The sequence below is a fragment of the Elephas maximus genome, chromosome 5 (genome assembly GCF_024166365.1).
Source record: "Elephas maximus indicus isolate mEleMax1 chromosome 5, mEleMax1 primary haplotype, whole genome shotgun sequence".
Lineage (NCBI taxonomy): Eukaryota > Metazoa > Chordata > Mammalia > Proboscidea > Elephantidae > Elephas > Elephas maximus.
In genome coordinates this window covers 56252916-56267404 of record NC_064823.1, presented here as the reverse complement: position 1 = coordinate 56267404, position 14489 = coordinate 56252916, and the positions used below count along the sequence as shown (strand labels likewise).

The 14489-nt window shown below is 37.5% G+C and overlaps 1 pseudogene; it reads right to left on the bottom strand.

The window, feature by feature from the left end:
• Nucleotides 1-6746: 6746 nt before the first annotated feature.
• LOC126077548 (tigger transposable element-derived protein 1-like) lies at nucleotides 6747-8662 on the bottom strand (annotated as a pseudogene).
• Nucleotides 8663-14489: the final 5827 nt, after the last annotated feature.

Genomic DNA, 14489 nt, shown 5'->3' with positions numbered 1-14489 from the left:
TAATTTTATTATTATTATCTCATGGTTCTGGGGTTGTTTAGGCTCAGCTGGGTGGTTTCTCATATATTTACAGTCAGATGGCTGGGGTCAGAGTCATCGGACAGGCTTCCTCAATTTTCTACTGGCTGTGAGCTACAGTGTTTGCCAAAATATCTACACATAGCCTTTCCATGTGGCCTGCAGCTCCTCAGACCATGGCAGCTATGTTCCAAGAGAAAGCAGTCCAAGGAACAGAGAGTAGTTGACAGTTTCTTAAGGCCTGGATCTGGAAACTAGCATAGCAACATTTCAGCCATATGGCATTTATCAACAATCCCCAAGTCTAAGTTAAGCATAAGGAGCAGAGGCCTCACCTCTCAGTAGAAGCAGTATCAAAGAATTTGTAAGTCATGATTTAAAACCATTATAGCCAGATACTTTTCCGACCTTTCTCCTATACCTCTTCTCTTTGCTCTCTTGATTTGAGCCATACTTGCCTCTTTGCTATTTTTTTGGACACATGAGGCATGCCTCTTCCTTAGGGCCTTTGAGTTACTGTTCTCTCTACACCCATAAATAAAAATGCTTCCCTGCCTCCACTGTTTGCACTCAGTAGGGTTCTGGAAAGATAAATCTGTAACTCCCTTAAAACTCTGCCATTTCTACACTAAATTATTAGTTTCTTACAGAAACTTTATCTTAACTCTTCCTTTGAAATGCTTAATGGATCAAGTCATTACTGAATGTAATGGTTTGAAGGGTGATTAATCATTGCTATTTATAATAATGACTTAAGTACACAAAAATATCCTTGATTCATCAAAAAAATATGTTTGGTGTCTTGTAGTTAGTAAGGAAGGAGGTTAACAGTTTAATTTTAATAAGATTTTTAATAATGAATGTTTATATAAAGAGAGAATTTTGGTTAATTTAGGGTTAAACAGAAAATGATTTGAGATACCTCTTCTCTTAGATTTCTTATAATGGAAGATTCCACTAAAATAAATCATGTAAAGCTTTATGACAACAGATGAAAATTGCATTTTGTATTTATCTAATGTATGCTTGAATACCATGTTCCTTTTTTACACTGGGAAGTGATGTGATAGCTTGTTCAAAGATACATTTTATTTTTATTATCTTAGGAACAGACAATAAAAACCATTCTAAATGGATGAACATTTTTAAACTTTTAACAAGGTAATTGAAAAATGCATGCTTTCATGAAGAGCTACAAAAAAGTCCTTTGATGAACGATGAAGGAGGAAGGGATAAAACGTAATTATCCTATGTCATCCCTGATGTCCAATTAACCACTAAGTGCTATCTATTCAATCTCTTGAATTTTTCCTTTTCTTCTCACTCTAATGCCAGCACCTTGAATCAGACCGTCATCATTTCGTGACCATACTATGGTAACAATTTCCTAAATGGTTTCCAATACTCCTGTCTTGCCACCTTTAAGTTCACTAATTACATTGGCACCAGGGTAATATTTCTTAAAATGAACTTGAATTATGCAGTGATGCAATTCCCTTCTTTAAACCCTTTCATAGATTTCCATGGGCCTGGTGGTGCAGTGGTTAAAGTGCTCAACTGCTGACCAAAATGTTGTTGGTTTGAATCCACCAGCCATCTGCAGGAGAAAGATGTGGCAGTCTGCTTCTGTAAAGATTACAAACTTGGAAACCCTACAGAGCAGTTCTACACTGTCCTATAGGGTCGCTATGAGTCGGAATGCACTCAATGGCACACAAAAACAACAACATTACAACATCTAGGTCCTTTTGTGACCTGGCTCCTGCTTCCCTCCCCAGCTCTACCCTTTATCCTTTCTGTCCCACACTCACCATTCAAGCTCCAATCATACCTAAGCACTTGCAGTTTCCTGAATGAGCTATGCTCTTTCTTATAAGGGTGTCAGTATCTGTCCATTATGTAGTCCTCTCTCTGCTACACTACTGAGAAGAGTGGATACAAGAAATTATGTCTAAGTCAGGTGATTTCAGACAAAGTAGGAATAGCACTGAGAATATGAAGGACTGATCAGCATGGGTGGCCACACAACACCAAGGTTAAAAGAAGATCCAAATATCTGTTGCCCTATAACATTGAGCCTTGACTCAGTTCATGCTGGATACACACTCCCTAGCTCTCAAGTGGGAATAAACTGAAAGTATTTCTTGTTATGCTGCCTCTGGCTTATTGCTAATAAGGAAGGACAACTGGACACAAGTTGGCTATGAAATTGCTCTGGCTGCATTTGATTTGGTGCCTTAGCAAGGAATTATTGACTAGCAATCAAGTCTGAAGATAATATTTACCTGCTCCTGGAAGACTTTTCTGACTCCTGTTCTGGATTGAATTGTGTCCCCCCAGAATGTGTATCTACTTGGCTAGGCCATGATTCCCAGTATTGTGTGATTGTCCACCATTTTGTCATGTGATGTGATTTTCCTATGTGTTGTAAATCCTACCTCTATGATGCTAATGAGACAGGATTAGAGGCTATCATGTTGATGAGGCAGAACTCAATCTACAAGATTAGATTGTGTTTTAAGTCAATCTCTTAAGATATAAAAGATAGGAGCCAGCGGGGAGACATGGCAGACCTCATAGCCCCAAGAAACAAGAGCCAGGAGAATAGTGAGTCCTTTGGATGAAGGGTCCCTGCACTGAGAATTTCCCCCACAGGAGAAGATTGATGACAAAGACCCTTCCCCAAAGCCTACAAGAAAGAGAAAGCCTTTCCCTGGAGCTGGCATTCTGAATTTGGACTTCAAGCCTCCTAGACTGTGAGAAAACAAACTTCTGTTTGTTAAAGCCATTCACTTGTGGTATTTCTGTTATAGCAGCGCTAGATAACTAAGACACCTTCCCTTCCGCAAATAAATTATATGTCCTTCTTTGTGCCCATGTTAGCCAGTGCTTATCTTTATCACAGCACATGCTGCCCTCTATTTCAACCCTGCGTTTGTTTACCTCTTCCATCTGTCTTACGTTCTTTAAGAACAAAGACTATAAATAATGCCCCATCACATAGCATTAAAAAAAAAGCTGCCATTAATTCAGTTCCAACTCATGGTGAACCAATGTGTGTCAGGGTAGAACTAGACTCGATAGTTCCTGAAATATAGAATATAGTGATCTCTGAATAAATAAAATGAATGAGGTCCTGAGATCTTCAAGAATACCAGAGATTGAGACTACCACCAAAGCATGTTTATCCTTACAATGCTAGGGAAAAAAACAAACAAACACACATGTTCAAGACAACATTTCCCTGGATGAAAATGCCTCAGCCTACTTGGTAAGAACCTGTGGTTCAAATATGTATATCAGTATTATGTTATAATATAGTAGCCACAGTTGATATCTAGTGGTTTCCAATCTCAACTGAAAAGAGATGTTTCATCATTAAATACGAAGTTGGCTGTAAGTTTTTCATTGTTATTGTTATTGTTGTTAGGTGCCATCAAGTTGATTTTCTACTCATAGCAACCACATGTGACAGAGTAGAACTGCCTCATAGGGTTTTCTAGGCTATATAATCTTTATGAAATAAGATTGCCAGGTCTTTCTTCTGCATAGCCTCTAGGTGGGTTTGAATGACCATCCTTTTGGTTAGCAGCCAGAATGTTTAACCCCCAAGCCATCAATGCCCTATATTAAACTGAAGGAAGTTCCTTTTATTTTTTTCTGAATGCTTTTATAAAACTACATGCTGAATTTTGTCATATGCTTTTTCCGCTTTTATTGAGATTATTTTATGATATGGTATTTTCCTTGATTGACTTGCTGACTTTTTTAAAAGAATTTTGTGTCTACTTTCATGGAGATTATTGTTAGATTAAATTGTGCCCCCCCAAAAGAAAATGTGGATGTCTTAACCCCTATACCTGTAAATATGACCCCATTTGGAAATAGATTTTTTTGTGTGTGTGTGTGATTATATTAATGTATGAATGACTGCCTCTTGGTCTATGTACAGGTACCACATGAGCACAATTAAATGTTCTGGAATCTCCATTCTTCACAATGTTATCCATAATTTGATAAGTTCCACACAGTCAAAAGCCTTTGCACAGTCAATAAAATGCAGGTAAACGCCTTTCTGATATTCTCTTCATTTGGCCAAGATTCATCTTATATCAGCAATAATACCCCCAGTTGAGGGTTTGGGGACCATGGTTTCAGGGGACATCTAAGTCAATTGGCATAATAAAATATATTAAGAAAACATTCTGCATCCCACTTTGGAGAGTGGCTTCTGGGGTCTTAAATGCTAGCAAACGGCCATCTAAGATGCATCAGTTGGTCTCACCCCACCTGGAGCAAAGGAGAATGAAGAACACCAAAGACACAAGGAAACTATGAGCACAAGACACAGAAAGGACCACATAAACCAGAGGCTGCATCAGCCTGAGACCAGAAGAATTAGATGGCACCTGGCTACAACTGATGACTGCCCTGACAGGGAACACAACAGAGAACCCCTGAGGAAGCAGGAGAGTAGTGGGATGCAGACCCCAAGTTCTCATAAAAAGACCAGACTTAATGGTCTGACTGAGACTAGAAGGACCCCGGAGGTCATGGTCACCAGACCTTCAGTTAGTCTAAGACAGGAACCATTCCCAAAGCCAATTCTTCAGACAGGGATTGGACTAGACTATGGGATAGAAAATGATACTGGTGAAGAGTGAGCTTCTTGAATCAAGTAGACACATGAGACTATGTTGGCATCTCCTGTCTGGAGGGGAGAGGGTGTCAGGAGCTAGCTGAATGGACATGAAAAGAGAGAGTAGAGGGAAGGAGTGTACTTTCTCATTAGGGGAATGTATATAAATTTTTGTATGAGAAACTGACTCGATTTATAAACTTTCACTTAAAGCAAAACAAAAATTTTTAAAAATACAAAATAAAAAGAAAACATAATATCTCTAGTTCCACGTCCTGTTTTGAACCTGGCTTTACTTCTGGCAGTTCCCCGTCAATGTATGGGTGCAGCAACTTTTGAATTATCTTCAGTAAAATTTTGCTAGTATGTGATAGTAATGATATTGTCCAATAATATCTGTGTTCCATTTGATCACCTTTCTTTGGAATGGACACAAAGGTGGAACTCTTCCAGTCGCTTGGCCAGGTAAATTTCTTCCAAATTTCTTGACATAGATGAGTAAGTTCTCATAGTATTGCATCTGTTTGTTGAAGCATCTCAATCAGTATCCTATCCATTCCTGGAACTTTGTTTTTACCAATACCTTCAGTGCAACTTGTCCTTCTTCCTTCAGTACCAGCAGTTCTTGATCATAAGCTACCTCTTGAAATGGTTGAATATCAACCAGTTCTTTTTGGTACAGTGGCTCTCTGTATTTTTTCCATCTTCTTTTTATGCTTTCTACATTGTTCATTTTTTGGTCCATAGAATCCTTTAAAATTGCAACTTGAGACTTGAATTTTCTCTTCAATTCTTTCAGCTTGAGAAATGCCAATCGTGTTCTTCCCTTTTAGTTTTCTTACTTCAGGTCTTTGCACATCTCGTTAACACTTTAAATTGTTTTAAAAAGTAGCCCTTTGAAATCTTCTGTTCGGATCTTTTACTGTGTAATTTCTTCTGTTTGCTTTAGTTACTCTATGCTCAAGAGCAAGTTTCAGAGTCTTTTCTGACATCATTTTGATCTTTTCTGTCTTTCCTGTCTTTTTAATGACTTTGTGTTCTCTTCATGTATGATGTCCTTGATGTCCTTCTACAACTCTTCTGGTCTTCAGTAATTAGTGTTCAGTGTGTCAAATCTATTCTTGAGATGGTTTCTAAATTCAAGCAGGATGTATGAAGGGTTGTACTTTGTTTCTCTTGGACTCATTTGATTTTCATCAGCTTCAACTTGAACTTACTTGCATATAAGCAATTGATGGTTTGTTCTGCAGTCAGCCCCTGGCTTGTCTTAACTGGTAATATTGAGCTTCTCTATCATCTCTTTCCATAGATATAGTCAATTTGAATCCTGTGTAAACCATCCACCGAGGTCTTCAGAATTCTATCCTGTGATCTTATCACCAAGACCACATTGTCCAACTACTGATCCTTTTTTTTTTTTTTAACAATTTTCACATTCCAATCAACAGTAATTATCAATGCATTTTGATTGCACATTTGATCAATTTCAGATGGCAGCAGTTTGTAAAAATCTTCAATTTCTTAATCTTTGACAGCTGTGGTTGGTAGGTAAATTTGATAATAGTTGTATTAGTTTGTTTTCCTTGTAGGAGTATTGATATTAACCTATTACTGACCGCATTGTACTTTGGGATACACCTTGAAAATATGTAACAGAGAAAATAAATTTTTAATTTAAAATCAAAATTTAAGCAGCCACATATGGTTTCTTGCTACCCTATTGGACAGTGTAGTATAGGGATTACAATAAGTATCTCTAACTTATTACAGTTTACACTTAAAGAGTATTATACTATTTCACAAACAACATAAGAAAAGTTCTATACTATAACTCTGTTTAAACCTTTCACTCCTTTCGTGTGCGTATGTATTTTTGTGTATGTGTGTTATTATCTTTAAAACGTCATTTATTGGGATACCTTGGAGATATTGTGTGTTCAGTTCCAGACCACCACAATAAAGCAAATATCTCAATAAAGTAAGTCACACAATTTTTTTGCTTTCCCAGTGATTGTTAAAGTTATGTTTACACTATAGTGTAGTCTATTAAGTGTGCAATAGCATTATGACAAAAAAAAAAGTAAATAACTTAACTAAAGAGTACTTTATTGCTAAAAAATGTTAACAACCATCTGAGCCTCCAGGAGTCATGATTTTTTGCTGGTGGAGGGTTTTGCCTCGTTGATGTTGGTGGTTGCTGACTGATCAGGGTGGTAGCTGCTGAAGGTTGAGGTGGCTGTGGAAATTTCTAAAATAAGACAGCAATGAAGTTTGCCACATCAACTGACTGTCCCTTTCACGAAAGATTTCTCTGCAGCATGCAATGATGTTTGATACCATTTTACCCACAGTAGAACTTCTTTCAAAATTGGAGTCAATCCTCTCAAACCCTGCCACTGCTTTATCACCTAAGTTTATGTAATATTCTAAATCTTTTGTTGTTGTTTCAACAATGTTCATAGCATCTTCCCCAGGAGTAGATTCCATCCCAAGAAACCACTTTCTTTACTTACCCGTAAGAAGCAACTTCTCATCCATTAAAGTTGTATCATGATGTTGCAGCAATTCAGTTACATCTTCAAGCTCCACATCTAATTCTAGTTCTCTTGCTGTTTCTACCACATTTGCAGTTATTTTCTCCACTGAAGTCTTAAACCTCTCAAAGTCATCCACGAGGGTTGGAATCAACTTCTTCCAAACTCCTGTTAATGTTGGTATTTTTGACTTCTTCCCATGAATCATGAATGTTGTTAATGGCATCTAGAATGGTGAATTCTTTCCAAAAGATTTTCAATTTATTTGCCCAGGTCCATCAGAGGAATCACTATCTATGGCAGCAATAGCCTTACAAAATGTATTCCTTAAATAATAAGACTTGAAAATCAAAATTACTCCTTGACCCATGGGCTGCAGAATAGCTATTGTGTTAGCATGCATGAAAACATTAATCTCCTTGTACATCTCCATTACAGCTCTTGGGTGACCAGGAGAACTATCAATGAGCAGTAATATTTTGGAAAGAAATCTTTTCTTCTGAGCAGCAGTTCTCAAAAATGGGCTTAAAATATTCAGTAAAGCATGTTGTAAACAAATGTGCTGTCATCCACGCTTTCTTGTTCCATTTATAGAGCATAGGCAGAGCAGATTCAGCATAATTCTTAAGGGCCCTAGGATTTTAGGAATGGTAAATGACCACTGGCTTCAATTTAGGGCCACCAGCAGCATTAACCTCTAACAAGAGAGTCAGCTTGTCCTTTGAAGATTTGAGGCCAGGTATTGACTTCTCCTTTCTAGCTATGAAAGTCCTAGATGACATCTTCCAGTATAAGGCTGTTTCGTCAACACTGAAAGTCTGTTGTTCAGTGTAGCCATCTTCATCAATTTTCTTAACTAGATCTTCTGGATAACTTGTGGCAGCTTCTACAGCAGAGCTTGCTGCTTCCCCTTGCACTTTTATGTCATGGAGATTGCTTCTTTCCTTAACCTTCATGAACCAGCCTTTGCTACCTTCATACATTTCTTTTGCTCAAACTTCTGCAGCTTCCTCACCTCTCTTAGCCATCATAGAATTGAAGAGAGTTAGGGCCTTACTCTGTACTGGGCTTTCGCTTAAGGGAATGTTGTTGTTGGTTTGATTTTCTATCCATAAAACTTTCTCCATATCAGCAATAAGGCTGTTTTGCTTTCTTATCATTCATGTGTTCATTGGAGTAGCACTTTCAATTTCCTTCAAGAACTTTTCATTTGCATTCAAAACTTGGCTGTTTGGCACAAAAGGCCAAGTTTCAGCTTATCTCAGCTTTTTGACATGACTTCCTCACTAAGCTTAATCATTTCTAGCTCTTGATTTAAAGCGAGAGATGTGGAACTCTTCCTTTCACTTGAACACTTAGAGGCAATTGTTGGGTTATTAACTGGCCTAATTTCATGTCTTAGGGAATATGAAGGCCTGAGGAGAGGGAAAGAGAGGGGGAGTGGCCAATCAGTGGAACAGTCAGAACACATTTATGGATTAAGATCACTGTTTTATATGGGTGTGGTTTGTGGCACCCCCCAAAAATTACAGTAGTAACATCAAGGGTTACTGATCACAGATCACCATAACAGATATAATAATAATGAAAAAGTTTAAAATATTACAAGAATTACCAAAATGTGACACATAGACACGAAGTAAGCATATGCTGCTGGAGAAATTGCTCTGAGACTTTGTCAACATAGGGTTGACACAAATCTTCAATGTGTAAAAAACGGAATATCACAGAGGATGTCTAGGTCAATTTGCATAACATAGTTCATAAAGAAAATGTTCTACATCCAACTTTGGAGAGTAACATCTGGGGTCTTAAAAGCTTGTGAATGACCATCGAAGAAGATACATCTACTGGTCCCATCCCATCCAGAGCAAAAGAGATGAAGGAAGCCAAAGACACATGGGAAATGTTAGTTTGAAGGACTAATAGACCACAAGTACCACAGCCTCCACTAACCTGAGCCCAGAAGAGTTAGATGGTGAACAGCTACCACCACCAACAGCTCTGACAGGAATCACAAAAGAAGGTGGCAGACAGAGCAGGAGAAAAATGTAAGACAAAATTCAAATTCACAAAAAAAGACCAGACTTACTGACTGCTCTGACAGAGACTAGAGAAACCCTGAGGCTATGGCTCCCAGACACCCTTTTAATTCAGAACTGAAGTCACTCCTGAAGTTAACCCTTCAGCCAAAGATTATACAGGTCTATAAAACAAACAATAACACAGTGAGGAACGGTGCTTCTTAGCTCAATCATCTCAATGAGACCAAATGGGCAACATCTGCTCAAAAGCAAGACAAGAAGGCAGGAAGGGACAGGAAAATGGTGGCAATGGAAATGAGGAACCCGGGATGGAGAAGGGGAGAGTGTTGACACATTGTGTGGATTGCAACCAATGTCACAAAATAATTTGTGTTATAAATTGTTGAACGGGAAACTAATTCTCTCTGAAAACTTACACCTAAAGCATAATTAAAAAAAAAAAAAAAAGCAGTGTGTGTGAAATGCAATAAAGCTAGGTATGCCTGTATATTTATGCACATATATATTCTCCCCTTCCACCTAACCATTCTAATCATTGCTGTCAAGTCGATTACAACTCTGAACGACCCTATAGGACGGAGTAGAACTGCCCCATAGGGTTTCTTAGGAGCGGCTGGTGGATTCAAACTACCAACCTTTTGGTTAACAGCCATAACTAGTATTTCATATTGTTCAGCTATACTGGAGAAAAATCCTTTCAACTTTTTTGTGTGGCTCATGATCTGGCCCAGTGAAAAGTTCCTATTAGATTTCAAGCAATTACAGTCTCTAGAATAGATGTGCTACCTGAGGAAATTACTTTGACAAAGACAGTGCACTTGAATTAGTAATTTTTCTAGTCTTGTACTTCATAAATTATAATGTGAATACAGTTCACTTTGAGATTTTTAAAATACAGTTCTCATTCAGTAGGTCTGAAGTGGAGTCTGAGATTCACCATTTCTTTTGAACATCCAAGTGAGGCCAATTCTTAGACAACATTTTGAGTAGCAATGATTTAGTCTGCTAGCTCTGCAGTCAGAATACTTGAATCCCTATTTATGGTATGGAAATGGCCCCCAACGACTCATGCCTCCTAGTATTAATACTCTTGTGTAGTTACTCCCACATTGTATCATGGTTGGTCTGTGTGACAATAAAATATGGGAGAAGTGATGGTTTGTCATTTACAAGATTAAGTTATAGAAGACAATGTGGCTCCTCTCTTGGTTGCTGTTTACTTTTCTCTCAGATCACTCACACTGGTGGAAGCTGTTATGGATTGACTTGTGTCTCCCCAAACTATGTGTTGAAATTCTAATCCCTATACTGGTAAATATGACCCTGTTGCAAAATTGGGGTTTGCTTTTGTTACGTTAACGAAGCAGCACCACTCTAGGCTGGATCCAAAACCTAATCACTTCTGAGTTATACAAAGACCAGCATAGACACAGAGATACATATCAGGGAAGACAGATGCCATGTGAGATTTGTCTACAAGGAACACTGACAATGAATACCAATAAACCAAGGAATACCTGGGGTACTGACAAGGAAGGAATTCACACATCTGACATCTGATTTGGATTTTTAGCCTCCAGAATTCTGAAAAAATAAATTTTTGTTCTCTAAGGTCACGCTTTTGTGGTATTTTTGTTACAGTGGCACTTAGTAGCTAAGACAGATTCTAACTGCCACATTGTGAACAACCCAATGGAGAGATCCATGTGGTGAGGAACTGAGGCCTAAAGCCAACTGATAGTGAGCACTTAAGTGATTTTAGAAGTGGATCCTTCAATCCCCCTTGATCCATCAGGTGACTGCAATCCTAGGCAGTATCTTCACTGCAACCTCATGAGAGACCCTGAGCTAGAATCAACTCAGCTGCTTCTGAGTTCCTGACACTCTGAAACCATTAAAAAGTAAAGGCTTATTGTTTTAAACCACTAGTATTGGGATAATTTCTTATTGGATAATTTCTTCTTGGAGCTAGTATCCTATAGACCACTAATATACGTTGCTCAGCTTCTCTATTTTAAAACACAGTAATGTAGGTGAAATTAAATTAGTACTTTTCAATTTCGGATGCTCATCAGAATCATCTGTGAAATAAGATTTCCCACTAAGGGCATAATAAGTAAGAATCTCAAATGTGAGGTTTAGGATTTATTTTCTTTTTCTTTATTTTAATTTTAACTCCAGAACTTATTGTAACTCCAGAACTTATTGTAACTCCAAAACTTATTGTAATGCACAGTCAAGGTAGAGAACCAATGAACTACAGGATTTTGAATTCCTAACTCTAAAATTCAATGGCTCCAAATTCTGGTAGAATATTTTAGAAGAAAAAAGGAAATGATGTATTTATTTATAGTTCTTCCTAAATTATTCATGCAAACACATGAACACCATTTGCAATTGTTTGATGGATACATGCATAATCCTAATTAACTGTTTTTTCAAATGGACATCCTAGGTGTTGAGGTGTTCACATGAAATTGTTTTGGAGTTCATGTCAGTTTTAAAGACAATTACATTCAGAAGTTTAAAGATTTTTAAGTATTCTAAGCAAGAACTACATATGGTTTTGTTCCTATAAGTACTACACAAAGAATAATTGCTTGTATTTTGCTGCATTTTTGGATTGTGTGATAAAGTAGAAAATTATCAGGATCTGGCTCTCCAGTTTTTGCTAAAATAGTTACTGAAAAATTGAACAGATGCTGAATATAAATAAATTACATAAACATCAGATATTTGGGGATTTCTGTGGATTGTGAACAACACTTATAAAGATATATTTATGATGGCCTTAGTGAAACAATTATTTTGTACTTTTGCAGGTCAGCACAGTGAGGCAAATATCATCTCAAAAAAGCACCACAGCAACGTGCAGTCTGAATGTCCTCCTTTTCATCTGGGAGTAGGAGAGCAAACGAGCTCTTATTCCTATACAACCAGGGACACAGAAGTCATAAATTACTTCCAAAATCATCCTGCTTTTCTTTTTTTCTATTCTTTATCGGCAGTACCCGAAGCACAGGAAGTAAAATTTCCCTACTGAAAATAGAGATTATAAAATCTATTCCTACTACTTATGAAAGAAGAGTTGACACCAATAGAAATATGACCACAGAGATCTCAGTACAGCACGGCTTAGTGAGACAGGCTGCCACTTGCATTGCATCATCAAATCTACCAGATCAAAGCATTAAGACAATTGACAAGTACCATTCCTGAGACGTTAAATTTAGAATTACTGTGGATGCCACACTCAGAATAACACAGGTAAAATAAGATGAGTAGCCAGAGAAAATGGAGGAATTATATGATGCTTTTAAACATCATCTAGATTTTCAGTGATTTCTGCATATTTAGGCAGAAGGAGCTGGAATGCAGCAGAAGATGTGATTCACATGTGGGCTTCAGTTAAGACTATCAAAGAGCAACAAGGGGAAAAGATACAGGGGTAAGAAGGTAATTAGAACTTACTCTTAACATTCCTTAATTGCCAAAGGTTTATCAGTAGCAGATGGTAGGTGAGCAGGAATTTTGGGGAATAGCTGCATTTTTTTTGACATTATCTCTAATTAAGAAGGCTTTCTCAGCTATCAGAACAAACTTCAAAATCATTGTATTTTTCCCAGGTGAATATTAACTCAGAAGATGTAATGAAGTCTGTTTCCCTTCTGTCTCTCATTTACTCTAGCTGCTTCCATCTGTTCTAAGGTGAAAAGATGAACTTTTCAACAATTCACATTCAGGCTGCACTCAGGGGCCCTCAATGTCTCATGAGTGCTACTTCTTGCTGGATAACTTTTAGGGAGAACCATCCTAATGGCATCATTAAGACATACTTGGGAGATGGAAAAATGGGCAGTAATATGTCAGAGCACCATTATGTCATGGCAAGGGAATTAGATGCAACAATGAAACAAAACATCTTTCTTAGCATTCAGTTTGAAATTCAGTGCTGTTTTCAGGAGAAGGATACCATCATAGACCAGTGTAAGACCAGTGCAGACCAGTTGAAACCTTTGTATACCTCTTAGCTAATCATATATTTGACAGACTGTAGGTAAAACAATACCTCTGCCTAGAAAGTCCCCTTTTTGTAAATTTCTTTGAATATGTATGTGATAAATGTCTCCAATAAATGTGCCTGGTACAGCCTGATTACTTCGACAGCTTCCCTTTCTGTAGGACATCTTCCAGCTACTCTATGACAATGAGTCTCAAAGTGTGGTCCTTGGACCAATAGCATCAACATCACCTAGGAAGTTATTAGAAATGCAAATTATCAGGTCTCCCCAACAGATCTACTGAATCAGAAACTCTGGAGGTGGGGCTCAGAAACTTTTAACAAACTAAAGTTTGAAATTACGATAAAAGAGATAGGCACCAGTTGACGTCAAGTATCGTATTGTTATTAGGTGCTGTCAAGTCGTTCTGACATTAAAAAGTATTATGTCAGTTAATCATCATGCATCATCATCGTCATTGTGTAGGTCAGGAATCAGGGGCTTACTGATGTAACGTAACTTGGCCAAAATCACAGAGCTAACAAACTAGGTTTCTAACTACAGTCTGACAAGTGCAAACTCTTAACCACTGAAGAATATCCAAGCAAACAAAAAGAAATTAAGAACTCCAATTCTGTGCAAACATACATTGTAAGGGCTTGGAAAAATAAACATGAATCCCAAATAGAAAAGGCTACATTAAAGAAAAAAAAAGGTTAGAGGCAAAGCTCTCAAGGTCCTCAGTTGACCCACTGCTGAGGAAAAATGATCTCCCTAATAGAAATAAAACTTCCTATATTACGAAATAAAATAGCTGCGCCCCATATTAAAACATGATTTAAGGATACGATAACAAGGTCTTTTGAAAAATCTCACTTCGAAAACAACTAAACTGAAACATAAATAGTATAAACTTTAACATTGAATATATGGCCCATGGCTTCTGTATTCAATCCTCATTCTATCTAACCATCACAGAATTATATGTAATTTGGCTTACCTCAGGACCGTCTTAAATGCATTATATTTCAAAGATTAACATTCAGTTTTAAAACAAAAATGATAACAGCCATATACACACCAATACTGCTTTTGTTTTTTGACTTGTGTCAAGAGACTATTGGGTAAATTTTCACTGCCCCTCTATGGATCCATACTAAACATGACTTTAATATGGCTTTTTCCATACAAGTGATCCGTAATTAGTTATTAGTTCTGCAATATTTTAACAAGGCTTCTGGCAAACCTTGTT